Source organism: Macrobrachium rosenbergii, chromosome 17 (assembly GCF_040412425.1).
Source record: "Macrobrachium rosenbergii isolate ZJJX-2024 chromosome 17, ASM4041242v1, whole genome shotgun sequence".
NCBI lineage: Eukaryota > Metazoa > Arthropoda > Malacostraca > Decapoda > Palaemonidae > Macrobrachium > Macrobrachium rosenbergii.
The window spans coordinates 23,727,579-23,740,764 of NC_089757.1; the positions used below are offsets into that span (position 1 = coordinate 23,727,579).

Below are 13,186 nucleotides of genomic sequence, written 5' to 3' on the forward strand. Positions count from 1 at the left end.
GTGCATGTGTTGACAGAATGTCTCAGGAACAGTGGACAGAAGTTATGAAACTTGGATAGGTGACCAAGGAGAAATCGTTTCGAATTGACTTGGTTACTGGTCACCAAATCCTCAACTCTTGAGCTGGTTTCTTCCAAAAGTTGGTCATCTCGAAAGGGGATTCTTGTGAACACATTTTGCATGCTTCATTTATTTTTTTCTTAAGATATCCTTGGTGGCACACATGATCAGACAAAAGCATAACTTTCCTGTGACTTCGTTAACGGGAGAGACAAATATCTACTGCTTGAAATAAGAAGCGTCGTTATGAATAACCAGTTAGTTGTTCCTTTTTGGCAAAAAAAAGATGATAAGGGTAAGTATAAGAAGTTTTAGAGCATAACGTTACTTGTTCACCAAGTAAGAAGTATGACAGGATATTGAAAAGTTCAGTGTCATTAAGAGAGAAACAGTAGAACATTCGCTGCCACTTTCATCCTATGCAGGCTTCTGCTACACATCTTAATTTAACCCCATAATGCCTTCCGTCCATAACATAACATAACCGGTTCCTTATCTCCTGTTCGTCCAAAGTTTTCATCATTTTCTCTACTTATTCGGTCTACCACAGCTCTTCTTTTATCCATACAATTTTCGTTCACACCTTATTTATCTCCCAAGTTGAAGCTATTGAGCCTGCCGTTAATGAAATAAAATGATACATGACAAGGGAATATAATGTTGTTTTTTATCTGTATTGAGGACATCCGTGTCTAGTCAAATAGGGTTGTACCTAAGTCTGCAGAAATAACTGAGAGGCTGTTTTTCCCCTTTGTATATTCATATAATGTGTTCATTGTTACTGCATTAACACGTTAAAAACAAAAATGGCTTAGACATTACTTTATCCAAGCAACCTATTATCAATTCACAGTGCTGGACTAGATACACTTTTAATAACAATAAGAAGGTGTTGCATATATCGCTAATTAAAAGTGTATCTGGTCCTGTACTCTTTAGTGATGGCAAGGAACCTATTTCCCCCCTAAAGTAGGGTGGCTAAGATGAAAAGATATCAAAACTAGGTTGCTTGGATAAAGTAATTTCAAAACTATCTTTATTTTTAACGCGTTAATGCAGTAACAATGAACACATTCTATGAATATAAAAAGGGGAAAAACAGCCCTCTCAGTTATTTCTGCAGACTTAGATACAACCCTATATCACCAGACATGGAAATCGCCTCAATACAGAGAAAGCAAAGGACATTATATTCCCTTTTTTAATAGGATAAGAAGTAGAACTCTGAGATAATTGTATTGTGTTATTAGCTGACCGATTTGCTTTTGCATCCTGGCTTTGCAGCGACTATGGTCAGAAACGCCCATGTGTATTTAGTTTGTTACATGAATAAATGACTGGTAATTATCCTAGTACACAACAATTTACAAGTACCATTAAATAAATTACAAACTTTTACTTAGCAAGTTGTATTGTACATTACTTTTTCAAGCTATGTAGCTTTTCAAGCTTTATAATTATGATTGCAGTCATATGTCGGGTAAGCTTTTCGGCATATTGAAATATATTGATCGCATTAAATTGTTTCATTAATTAACTTCCAGAAGAACATAATTAATAAGAAGTGTAACTCGCGATTACTAAAACTAATCATTTACCTACCGTCCCCGAGTATTTGACGGTAGCTTTCTATATCCGCGATTGATTAATGGACCTAAATATTATTAATTGCAGCTTGTTTTTTTAATAAGTTCCCCAGACTGGGTGCTTTATTTACTATGATTAATGACTTTCTCCCGGTCTGATATTCTTCTGAAAAACTGTCTTGGAGCATCGCTCGCGTAATTATAATGAGCAAAAAATTAGTTTTAGAGTCTGATGATAAGCTGTTTTCTTTTTTATTAATTTCCTTTACTCGTTTTTATACAATATTGAGTTACTGTCTTAACAATAAGAGCTTGAATGTGTCACACACATACACATGTATTAAAAAAATACTCATAGTAGCATGAGTCTTTAAATGGAGAAACAAATCCACAGTTATGTGTATGTACATTTAAAGATAAAACTGTACATATACATAACTGTGGATGTGTTTTTCCATACATATGTATATTCGTATTTATGCATTGTGACGGAGAGTGAAGGGAGGTTTCAAGAAGCGAGAAGCGAAATATATCATCCGTAGAAAGCAATTTCTAAATGGGAAAAGATAAAAGGGAAAAGGCTTTGTCTCTTAGAAAAGAGATAGAAATATGTCTTGAAAAAGTATATTACATCATAAGCATTTACGTCATCTCAAACCTTGTAGTTGATGAGAGCAAAATGGTTGTTTAGAAACACTTCATGTGTTGTTGGCTTCACTTTAAATTTGAGAAAATCTGGTCTTATTGTAATACCTACTTAGGTGATAGGAGAAGGAATCTTAATTATAAGTTCAGTAAATTTTATGCCATTGAAATCATCATATTATGTCAGTGGTTTTTCTGTAATAAAAAAAAAAACTTGTTTCTCATAATATGGCGAATTTGCACTTTCATGCTTTTACCGTCTTGAGTTACCCGAGAAAGTTTTTTTTTCTTTTTTTAAGTGCTCGCGAGGGTAACCCCGGTTTCTTGAAATTTTAGAACGACCTTTGCTTTATTCACAGGATTTATGTAAATTGAAGGAAATTTAAAATTCGTATAATGTTACTTGACAATGAAAATTACACATAGGCCTACATGTATATATGAATATATACTCCTATATTATATATATGTACTGTGTATATATAGTATATATATATATATATATATATATATATATATATATATATATATATATATATATATATATATTAGTGTGTGTGTCTGTGTGTGTGCGTGTGTGTTTGTGCGTGTGCGTGTGCATGTGTGTGTTTGTGTGTGGTGCGTTTTTTAATTAGTTTTTATCCTTTAAGTGTTGAGTCAGGGATAAACCTCCCTTAGATTTAATCTTCTAAACTTTGACCTGCTGTATTGTTTTTCTCTTAAATTCCCTATAATTTTAGTCTAAGGACAAATTTCAAGCCCAAGCAAATAAAGCAGGCGGGTTAATTTACATCTGTTTTTAAGCCCACCTGTAAGTTTATAGTTTTTTATCTTGATTTTCCACCTTCCCTTTCCTATATCCATATATAATAAGTTTTTACTGTTATCATCTTTTTATAATATTTATTTTCCGTTCGTTTGTCCTGACACTGCAGGTCTCGCCTCACTCTGTGTTGCTGTTTACTTTGCATCGTTCTTTGCTTACTGCTTCCAAGAATACAAAATACTGGTCCTCCTCTCCTCCGCCCCCTCCCCACCCTCCCGCTTCTCGCTTATTTTTCGTAGGAAAACAAATTGGGCTTTCAGAAGTTGCTCCTCAAGAAAAGAGAGAATATTTACTGACTGCCAGCAGCCTAGAACACGAGAGGACTGTGTCTGAGAGAAGGGGCAAGGGGGGCCATTGTACTTGCATCAAATCCCTTGAGTACAGGAAGGAAAAGGAGATGGGGAGGCAAAGAAACACGGCTATAGAGTACAAGATGTGCAAGAGGCATCAAGAGAGATTTTTATGATGATCCATCGCTACCATGTGCATCTTCACGAATCAGTAAAATCCTCATTTTTCAAGTTTATCGCGCGTGAGGGGCTTATTTATAGCGGCCGCAAGTGTTAGATCTCCCTGTCCGGAGGTGGGGTGGGGTGCGCGAACTTGTTGTTTATGGTTGTTTTTCTCTGGTATGCAGATATGTGTATCTGTCCCATACAAAATCTGTTTTGTATGCCTGCTGATTATATTTTATATTTCGGTTTAATTTATAAGCATTGTAGATTTTATTTAGGAATATTTTATTCTTTTGGATGTAAAAATTCAGTAGTGTTACAATTGTTCACCTAGAAAAGTAATAACTCGATATTCAGTATAATATTTTATTGCTTTTGTTACAGGAGGGCGAAATTCTGTCATATGTGATTTTAAATTTTCTTTTTCTATATAGCTTTTATCACAGCTTGATGGACATTGTGATAAGGCCGGGAATAATTTAACACTCAAGTTAAAGACCATCCTTCACTTTGAGCAGGTCGCTTATTTCGAGTCAAACTATATTTGGCCAATGCAATATAGAAAATAATATGACTGATTTAAACACGTGGTTTCTTTGCGCCATTAACATAGGAAATTGGATATCGGAACGGGAATTCTATTTATAACAAAAGAGGGCATTTATATAGACAGCTAGTAAAGTAAGAGACACTAACCCATAGTAAAATTAACATTTCCAAAGGCATTATTTTTTGTTAATTCATTTGCGTAGAATTACTGAAATGTGAGGCAGATCTATGACTGGAAGGATTTTAAGTCTGTTCGCTGTCAAATAGGGCAAATATTCTCTCTCTCTCTCTCTCTCTCTCTCTCTCTCTCTCTCTCTCTCTCTCTCTCTCTCTCTCTCTCTCTCTCTCTCTCCCTGGCATCCTGTGGTTAATTGGCTTTAATAACCATCTCCTTTAAGAAACCATTTCAGAGGATACAAGACGCTCCAATATCCGTGATTTTTGATATGGGTTTGTACAAGGAGGATACAGAAGGATACCAGATATTAGGATTTTGATTTTGTTAATATAACTTTGCGACAGAGTTGTTAGCCCCAAAAACTAGTGACTTGAGAGAGAATGATAAAGAAAGTTAAGACAGGGCAGTTGCGATTTCTTCAGTGTCCAAGGAAATCTTATTCTTGAATTTCGTACTTATCACCACCTAGTTTTTAACAGCCATGACTATAATAAGAACTATACATTTAACATAAACATTCTCTGTAATCGTGATCGCATGCTCCTTTTATAAAAACGCCAAAGGATGGCAGAGTTATGAAACTGTTTTACTTTCAGATAGAATTAAATGGCAAAACTAAGCTGACACACACACATACGCAAACACGCACACAAACACGTGCGCACTCACACACACACACACACACACACACACACATATATATATATATATATATATATATATATATATATATATATATGTATGTATATATATATATATATATATATATATATATATATATATATATGGCTGATAATAGTAAATAGAAGCTGCAGACTGTTAAAAAGCTTGAGCGTGAATGTATGCATTTATACATACCAACATACACACATACACACATATATTATATGTTAATATATATGTGTATATATATACTGTATATATAAATATATATAAATATATATATATATATATATATATATATATATATATATATATATATATATATATATATATATATATATATATATATATATATATATGTTGTGTGTGTGTGTACGTATGCGTAGGGAATCAGTATCTGTCGTTCATTTTTTCACTTAATACCCGTTAAATCTGACTTAATTACATAAGGCGTTTGCCATTCTCTCTCGAACCCGTAGGTCCAGTTCACGATTTTATATCTTATTTTATTTTTATTAATTTTTAGCACTTCGTATGTTGATCATTAGCTTTATTCATTTCTGTTTCTTCTCTCCTCCTCTCTAATTTCGCCATGAATATCTGGAAAACAAACTATGAAATTTTTATTACATTTGTTAGCCCATGTTTACTCTCTTATGTGTACATTTACTCAATTCCTCCATATCTTTCTGGTGTGACACATCACTTACCCTTTTTGCCTAAGTATGCTCTCTGAGCGGCGTTATCTTAATTATCTCTTATCTCACCTTTTTCTCTGCTCTTCCTCTTTCCTTCAGGTTTTTCCTACCGGGTGAGACTTGAAAGCCTGAGGATGCTTTTAGCAACGAAGATCAGTATTTGGCTCCTTCGCCAGTTCTCGAAGATAAACAGTCGCTTTATTCAGCGGCATGAGAAGATTGGGTAAATTTGCCTTGGGGTGGATGTAATTTCGTCGTATCTTTACACTTTCAAAATTTTATTTTCAGTAATTTTGTCCCCTAGTTTTTTCAGTGTCCATCTTTTCCCAAAAATCATACTTAACCACGTACGTTAGAATTGTCAGACTTCTTCACACTGCTGAGGGCATGTTAATTTTGTAGTATGATGGTCAATTTCTTTACGGTGGCTAAATTTTTTTAATACTAATATTCTTCTTGGACATTCTCAGAGATTTTTTTTTAGTGATAACAGAGCCTCGTTGCAGTTTTTAAGAAATCCTTTTTTTTTTAACTTTTGCAAATATAGTTGTCATTGGACAGCTATATTTGCACGAATGTAGTTGCGTAATTCATGTGTGAATTACCCAACTGGAAATTTATCGAAGTCTTTCAGCTCTGAGAGTTTAATGTAAGTTACCTAACCTTTAGAACAATAAGAGTTTACTTCATGTAGATTTTTTCCACTTTTAACTTTTCTTTTATTGCATAGCGTTAGGACGGTCTATTTAAATTGTGTTTTCAGCATTTACATAAACTGTTTCCCTTCTCAGGTTCTTTATGCTCTCTTTCTTTTCCACAACGTAAAACATTTGGAAGTATCTTTCGCATCTGTCCAATATAAATCAAAAGCAGTGCTGGTAGAATTATACCGTTAGAATAAGAAACAAGTTTCCTTTTGCCAACTTTTAATATTCTGAATAATTTATTAATGTAATTATTTTGGCTGTATTTGAGGAAATGACAGCTTTAGAATATGATAGTCATGAAAAATCTTCAAGCGCTTGCATCATTAAATACAGTCTGCACTGGGATTTACTCATCAGTATATTCAGTGTGATCTTTCCTGGGTATTTGTTTAGCAAATTACAATATATTTTCAGCATTGCAGATTATTTTATTATTTTTATAAATACGTATATACAATAATAATACAAAGTATTGTTAAAAGTTTTTCATTCAATATTAGCACATTACAATATATTTTCAACACTGCAGATTATTCCATCATTTTTGTAAGTACATATATAGCATAATAATAATAATAATAATAATAATAATAATAATAATAATAATAATAATAATAATAATAATAATAGAAAGTATTATTAAAAGTTTATTCATTCAACATTTGGATATTATTATGACAAAAATTATTCCAGTTGTTAAACATCTTTATCTCATCTTGTTTACTAATAGAGTTTTACATTCTAATGATGGCAAGTACCCTGTGGTCGTATGGTGCCTATAAACATTTTCTTTCTCAATCAGACTCTTATACTGTAGCGTTTTGAACTTTATTTTTTGAAGAAGGAAAGCAATATTACTTTCTTTTAATGAATAGCTTACATGTTATAATACAGACAGGTGGTACAAACGACACTTTTCATATAACGGTTCATTCAATTTTTGCTGTTCCCCTGTCTTGCTCTGTTATTCTTCATCGTTCCCATTCCTATAAGAATCGTTTGAATAGGATCTTATTACAGCTAATTTGCATACAAGATTGTTGGTCAGCTTATATATCTCAATATGAAACATCATACTGGAGTAGTCTCTCTCTCTCTCTCTCTCTCTCTCTCTCTCTCTCTCTCTCTCTCTCTCTCCGCTGGTGTGGGGGAGCGGGGGAATGGTTAGGAGAGGGGGAGTTGCATCAGATTTAGCGTTTACGTCTTTCGTAACGAGCCTTAGCAGGAAGGTGAAGGGCAACATGGCCGAGCCATTATGGAAATAGACGTAATAAAGAGAGGTAAAATGCAAGGCTATTTGTCTAGATTCCTGTCCCGAAGGATATGATCATCTGTCAACATTATCAATAAAAAAGCACTGAGGCACGTGTTACTTAATCGGAGCAAGTTGTAATGCGCTGACGAAGCTCTAAAGATGCCTCTAGAATTTAAGTTTTCGTTGGAGGTTGAGTAAGTACGATAATGGGGCCTTGGACCTCTTTTGATCTATTGCCATTCGCGTCTGATTCCCAAGGTTTTGTTGAAGTTTCCGCAACTTCTTTACCTTTCCTTTTCTATACAAGGCATGGGCAACGAATTGTTTTAGAGAGAGAGAGAGAGAGAGAGAGAGAGAGAGAGAGAGAGAGAGAGAGAGAGAGAGAGATAGAGAGATATTTTGTTTTTCAGAATCGTCTGAGGGTACATAGTTGCCCGACATCTCGCTATCAATCAGCAGTTTTTATAAGTATATGATGGTGCTGATGTTTCCATCCTTGAATTATATGATAATGATTGTGCCAATATATATATATATATATATATATATATATATATATATATATATATATATATATATTATATATATATATATATATATATATATATATATATATATATATATATATATCTATATATATATATATATATGTATATATATGTATGTATATATATATATTAAGAGTTAGATGAATATAATAAATATATTATTAAATGCTCATTGATCCACTATTTCCCTTTATCTCCCTTCAGGGAACATTATATATATATATATATATATATATATATATATATATATATATATATATATATACATACATATATATACATACATATATATACATTTGTATATATTAGATGTATATATATATATATTTTATATATATATATATATATATAAATATATATATATATATATATATATATATATATATATATATATATATATATATATATTTAGATATATATAAATATATATACATACATCTATATATATGTATATATGTATATATATATATATATATATATATATATATATATATATATATATATATATATATATATATATATATATATATATATATATATATATATATATATATATATATATATATATATATATATGTTGTTCCCTGAAGGAGACAAAGGGAAACAGTGGATCAATGAATATTTAATATATTTATTATATTCATCTAACTCTTAATATAAGGGTAAGTGTTAGTGCTGGAATTTGTCCTGATTGATCAATTGTTCATGTACCTTTCGTTCTATACCTTTTTTTATACCAATTATTTTTTTTTTTTACCAAGGATTGAGCTGTTGGTCTTAGTTAGGTAACTGTATTTTAATTTTGGTTTTTTCTTTCTCTTTTTCGCAGGTCGTTAATGAAGCTTGCTGCAGGACAAACAGGAGAAAGGTGAGTGAGAAATTGAAATTGCTTAATTATTTGTCTAAGACCCCTGGTTGACAGTATAACTACATAATGGTGTTGGTATTTGCAGTTAATCTCACTCTTGCTTATTCTCCAGTGTACATTAAAGTCAGCAATATATCTGCTCGTGTTTACCTTCTTATTTTCTTTCATTTATGTAAATAAAGTTAAGATCGTACTGGGGTAAATGAACTGAATTGAATATAGAATTAGGCCAAGCACTGGGACCAATGAGGTCATTTAGCGCTGAAACGGAAATTGAAAGTAAAAGCTTCAAAGGTGTAACAGGAGGAAAACCTCGCAGTTGCACTATGTATCAATTGTTAGGAGAGGGTGGAAAGTAAGATGGAAGAAAGAGAATATGAAAGGAGGCACAGTAAAAGGAACGAAAGGGGTTGCAGCTAGGGGGCCAAAATCACGCTGCAAAGAACCTCAAGTAATGCCTGCAGTGCACCGCATGAAGTTCACTGATGGCACTACGTGGTACTGGAGTAAAATATTGGGAGTTGCTTCGTTTTAGTAAAAGGGATGAACATATCCAGTTTGGATATATTGACCCAGCGTTTAAGACATTTTCAGGCTACACAGTTCGTTAAGCATGTTGACCATTGTCACTTAATGCACACTTGGTTAGCTTCATTTAGTTAGTGTATGCAATGAGTTGAAGAATTCTCACTTGCTTAATGAAAATGACATAGTCATTATTAATACACTTTTCTTTCCAGATTAATTCCTTGCTTGCATTCAATCTCGATTCGTGTAATTAAGGCTTTGATAGCTGAACACATTCCGATTAGCTAGGTGCTTCCAGCTGATATTCCGAAGTAAAATATCTTAGTTTCTTCTAGTCTTGATTACAAAATTCATTACCCTACTTATAACCCTCAGTTACGCACACTGACAGTTCATATATATAAATAGATACACATACACACATATATATATGTATACACATATGTACGTATGTATATATACACATATTTATATCTATAATTGTATAAGGATTTATCTACAGAAAGAGAGATATATATAGATTTATATATATATATGTATATATATATATATATATATATATATATATATATATATATATATATATATATATATATATATATATATATATATAATATACAAGGATATATATACAGACAGAGAGAGAGAGAGAGAGAGAGAGAGAGAGAGAGAGAGAGGGAGAGAGGCCATAGGAGCTGAATAAAAGATGAAGGCACCAGGCGCTTTCATGTTATTTCAACGCATTTTCTTCCCAATACAAGTGTTGGAATACTGAAAGCGCTTCACAAAGCAAACATAGAATAACAACAGACTGAGTACAACTACAACAAGATTAAAGAGAAATTATTTAAAAGGTCGAGATGAGTTCAACAGCCAGCAATCTAGAAACTAGGTTATACTTTATTGAAGTAGATTAATTTCTGTTTCACCAATTTATATATGTATATATTTTATATATATATATATATATATATATATATATATATATATATATATATATATATATATTTTTATATTTATATTTATATATACACATATACATATACATATATATATATATATATATATATATATATATATATATATATATATATATATATATATATATATATATATATATATAAACATTTGCTCTTGAGAAGGAAAATCATAACCAGTTACCTTTTAGAGAAGAGAGAGAGAGAGAGAGAGAGAGAGAGAGAGAGAGAGAGAGAGAGAGAGAGAGAGAGAGAGAGTAAAATAATAGACTAAGAAACATTAGTAGAATGAAATAAATGCAGTAAATATTCAAGTCAAGGATCCAGCGGTCTAACAGAGGAAATTGACAGAACTTTTGACAAAACTTTTCTGAAGACTTTTTACTTTATCACTTGGATTGTCTTGTAAAAAAAAAAAAAATATTGGACTTTAAAAATGATAGCGTTCTGAACTGAGTTCTAATACCAACGAAATCTTTTCCGAAGAATTACTCTTTTATTTTATTTATTCGTTGTTTAAATATATAATAATACTTACATGGAGAATGGATAAAAACACATGCATGTAGCTAAGCAAAGACCTTGGAATTTTTAATAATTTCCAAAGTAATTTCCTTTGCTTTCCTCTCTCGTCTTACGTCTTAGTTACTCTAGCATATCCTTTGCAGGACAGTTGGTCATCCATAAAATGGTGAGAAGTATGTTTACTTATGTATGCATAAGCATACAGCTCTAATGCTGTCATGGTTAACCTTATAATCATTGGTTGTCAAGTAATCCTAAAAATATGTGTGCATGTAAGTGTGTGGTGTACATTAATTTACAAGTACACTTTCCATTGATAGATAGTGTATTTATGGATGCCTTCCTCACCTGTTTCAGCATCCATATCTACCAGCTTTTTTGTTCATATCACCAACAACATATCTCATATCAGTTCTTAATAAAATTCATCTCACATTTTTTGCTAGGGTTCAGTCATTGGTGCAAAGCACCTTATAACACCCATACTGTACTGTTTTTACTTGAATCTTAATTAGTGTTTTATTAGGTACACTATTTTGTTAGGGACGTATAATTACTTCACATATGGGGATGTAATATGTCCAGAATATATATATATATATATATATATATATATATATATATATATATATATATATATATATATATATATATATAAATTATATGTGTGTATGTATGTATAAACACTCATATCTTACTGTTTTGATTGAAATCTGTTCATTGTTTCATTAGGTAAATTATGTTTTTAGGGTCCTCATATCTTACTGTATATATATATATATATATATATATATATATATATATATATATATATATATATATATATATATATATATATATATATATATAAATTTCATGTTTTTAAGCGATTTTATAAAAAAATAATTGTCGCCAATTTGCTCGTACGTTACATAACGCGTCGCTCTGTGAGGACTATAATCGTAACTGCTTCAGACCTTCACCTTGCGTAACTTCCATAATTTAGGATACAGCGTATCTAAACAAGACCTCCAAAGCGGCAATTATTTCATTTCAGCGTTCTTGTGCTCCTGTTTGCGTTATTCTCTTTCACAAGTGCTTTGTAATTCCTTTCAGCTTAGATGAGGTCAGTCATTTCTCAGTGGTTACACGTATGTGTAATAACACACTTTTCATACCGATTTATTCCGGTCTTTTCCTTCCTTTTTCTTCGCATTTTCTCAAATATTTAGAAATTCTCGAGATTTCAATGAATTAGTGAATAATGGATACTTTTCAACCGTCTAGAAAGTGCGCCTAAATCGTTCTATTATGACGTTTTTAGATTTTATATCTTCTGGCTAAGGGAATTTTATTTTTCTTATCCCTAATAAAATGTTATAAAATGTTACAGATTTAAGGACTGAGGGGAAATCTTCCTTTATAACAATTTCGAATTTTTTTTCCAGTTCATCTCTCTCTCTCTCTCTCTCTCTCTCTCTCTCTCTCTCTCTCTCTCTCTCTCTCTCTCTCTCTTTTGAGCAGCATCATCAACAAGTCAATTCACCATTCTCCCCAGTAACACCCATGCTCCCCGTAGTCCTTGTTGGGCCCTTAAGTTAAACAATATAGGAACCTGATCCTACCGTAGAATAGGCTACAGATAAGTAGAAGGAGTCTTGAAGGTTAAGACGGAAAGGAGTTATATCAAGCAAGCTCGGTTTAAAATAAAAACAAAAAATGCGCCGAAGCTTCTTCGGCGCAATCAATTTTTCTGTACAGCCGCTACAGCGTATAATCAAGGCCACCGAAAATACATCTATCTTTCGGTGGTCTCGGTATAATGCTGTATGAGCAGCGGTCCATGAAACTTTAACCACGGCCCGGTGGTGGCATATCCTATATCGTTGCCAGAAGCACGATTATGACTAAATTTAACCTTAAATCAAATAAAAACTAGAGGGCTGCAATTTGCTATGTTGGATGATTGGAGGGTGGATGATCAACATAGCAATTTGCAGCCCTCTAGCCTTAGTATTTTTTAAGATCTGAGGACGGACTGAATAAAGTGCGGACGGACAGACAAAGCCGGCACAATAGTTTTCTTTTACAGAAAACTAAAAATAGCGGAAAGAAAGGGTCGATGCATCTTAGGTTATC

At 32.2% G+C, this 13,186-nt stretch overlaps 1 long non-coding RNA gene across 1 annotated transcript in view; it reads left to right on the top strand.

Moving 5' to 3' along the window:
• The first annotated feature begins 8,997 nt into the window (after nucleotides 1–8,997).
• The window catches only part of LOC136847587 (uncharacterized), a 211,714-nt gene continuing 207,525 nt past the window's right edge, over nucleotides 8,998–13,186 (top strand). The window contains exon 1 of the long non-coding RNA XR_010855777.1: nucleotides 8,998–9,038. This is a non-coding gene — a long non-coding RNA (uncharacterized lncRNA). The remainder of the gene's footprint in view (nucleotides 9,039–13,186) is intronic.